The following is a 2774-nucleotide window of genomic DNA, read 5'->3' on the forward strand; positions in this document are numbered from 1 at the left end:
GCCTGCACTTATTTATCTAGTGCAGCAAAATCAATTTTTCGGATCACCCACTGAGGATCCGAATCTTCATGTTTCAATTTTCTTAAGACTCAGTGGAACTTTGAAGGCAAACCAAGAGGTCGTAAGGCTGCACCTCTTTCCTTTCTCTTTGAGGGATAGAGCTAGTGCTTGGTTTCATTCATTGCAAATTGGTTCTATCACTTCATGGAACCAAATGAGGAAGGCATTTCTTTCCCCATAGTAAAACTGCTCAATTGAGAAGTCAAATCACACAATTCACTCAAAAAGATGGTGAATCTCTTTACGATGCGTGGGAGCGTTTCAAAGAAATGCTTAGGCTTTGCCCCCCATCATGGTTTTGAGAATTGGCTTATTATCCACATTTTTTATAATGGTCTTTTGTTTTCCACAAAAATGAATGTTGATGCAGCTGCAGGTGGAGCTTTGATGAATAAAACTTTCACAGGAGCATATGATTTGATCGAGGACATGGCACAAAACCACTATCAGTGGACAAGTGAGAGAGTTATCACTGATGTTACTCCTCCACCCTCTAAAAAAGAAGTAGGTATGTACCAGGTTTCTACCCTTGATCATCTATCTACTAAGGTGGACACACTTCATCAAAAATTTGATAAATTAACTGTAAGTGTCGTCACACCTGCTCTTGTTTCACCACCTTGTGAATTTTGTGGAATACTTGACCATACTGGTGTTGAATGCCAACTAGGTAGTGTTGCTAAAAGTCCCGAGCAAAATTCTTATACCTTTGGACAACAAACAACACCACCCGTTTATGCAAACAACCAAAGAGTCCCTCAGAAATCCAGCTTGGAAATTTTACTAGAAAAATATGCTATGGAGCAATCCAAGCAATTTCAAGAACTTAAAAATCAAACTGGATTTTTGAATGACTCACTTGTCAAGCTTACATCTAAAGTGGACTCCATTGCTACTCACACTAGAATGCTAGAAACTCAAATCTCTCAAGTAGCCCAAAAAGTAGCTACTTCCTCTCAAACCCCCGAAGTCTTTCTAGGTCAAACTGAAGCCAACCCCAAAGACCTTATAAATGCTATTCAACTTAGGGACGGTAAACAGTTAGAGGACCCCATTATGAAAACTAAGACAATTGAGGGTGAGATAGAGAGTGAAAAGCAACAAGGTGAGAAAGTCATAGGAGAGAGTGATAAGTCAATCGTTTCACCACCTTATAAACTCAAAATCCATGGCCCACAAAGGCTTGCTAAGCCTAACCTTATAGTGATTGAGAGTTTTTCCACCCCTTGTGTGATTAAGAGTGAAACCATTGAGAAAGCCACGTGTGATTTGGGAGAGAATGTTAGGTTGATGCCACTATCCCTTTGGGAAAGATTGGGTATTGGGTAGAGAAACCTTCTAATCGTCAAGCTAATGACTCTAAAAGAGCGCTTCGTGGGAGGCAACCCACGAGTTTAATTGCTTTTATTTTGTTTGTTTTGTGTTGTTTTAATTTGTTTTGTAGGTATTTGTCCAAATATGATGCAAAAAAATGAAGAAAATTGAGCCTTGCACGTCCAGAAGCTTGGCACAGCCAGTGCCAATGTTGGCACAGCCGTGCCTGTGACCTAGCCAACATCCACCAACTTCCAGAGAGTTGGCACGGCCCGTGCCTGTGGTGGCACGGCCGTGCCATGGTCCCAGACCCTCTTTTACCATTTTTTTCACTTTTCTTCTTCTTCCTTCATTCTCAAACACAAACTTCCCTCATGCTTCAACTTCTCTCTCTAAACCTCCATAACATCAATCTTCAAACCTCCATATCTATCCCCATTCACCATTCCAAAAAAATTCTTCACAAATCTCCACCATTCAACTCATAAACCTCACTAAAACCAAACCCCATCACTAAACCAACCCTTCCCACATAAACCTTGTCCAAGCCTAACCTCCACCCACACCCAAACCAAGCGAAGGTCAATGGCATAAAAAAGGAAAGGTGAGAAGATTGAAGCCTCCAGAAGTGGTGCAAGCAAGAAGCAATCAACAACCCGCAATCATGGGATCCAATTCAAGGATTCTGAGCAAAGAAATAGGTATAAATCTCTAATCTCTAGAACTATCTCTCCTTGCAGGTACCTTGATGTTAATGCTATGGATAGACTAGAAATAGATGAACATGTGATTAGGCTGTTGAATAAATTCACAACCCTGTGCTTAGGTACCTTCACACGGTTATTGCTTGCACCATATGGGGTAGAAAAGAGGTAGGAATGATGAGGAATGTTGAGCTGTTTATGTTGTGGGCTATGCTTTATAACCATCCTATTAACATTTTCTATTATTTGCTTGATTATCTTGTTTCAATTGCTAAAAAGAAACTAGATGATAAGGGTGATATAATGGTAGGTGGAATCATCACTTTCATTGTTAAAAAAAAAAAAATTGAGGTAAATGTGAAAGAAGGGATAAATAGGATTGAGGGAAACTACTATCTAGACTTAGAAACCCTCACTACCATGTTTTTTTTTAGAATTCATGACCCTTCTAACAATTACCAATATGAGTGGAGAGTCAATAATGCTAATTTCTTGATTATTCTACCTAATTCAGATATTACTAATCCGAAGGTGGTAGAAAACTTTTATGTTGGCACTAACCCACATGTACACAATGATGGTGATGATGGTGGTGATGTAGAAAACTTTTATGTTGGCACTAACCCACAGATACACAATGATGGTGATGATGGTGGTGATGAAGAGGAGGTAGGTGCAAACTTGCACCATTAACAA

At 39.7% G+C, this 2774-nt stretch overlaps 1 non-coding gene across 1 annotated transcript; it reads right to left on the reverse strand.

Annotated features, from left to right (window-relative positions):
- Nucleotides 1-251: 251 nt before the first annotated feature.
- Nucleotides 252-356, reverse strand: LOC120579797 (small nucleolar RNA R71). The gene has a single exon (XR_005645542.1). It is a non-coding gene; the product is annotated as a small nucleolar RNA R71 (small nucleolar RNA).
- Between the last annotated feature and the right edge of the window lie 2418 nt (nt 357-2774).

Source organism: Medicago truncatula, chromosome 3 (assembly GCF_003473485.1).
Source record: "Medicago truncatula cultivar Jemalong A17 chromosome 3, MtrunA17r5.0-ANR, whole genome shotgun sequence".
Classification (NCBI taxonomy): domain Eukaryota; kingdom Viridiplantae; phylum Streptophyta; class Magnoliopsida; order Fabales; family Fabaceae; genus Medicago; species Medicago truncatula.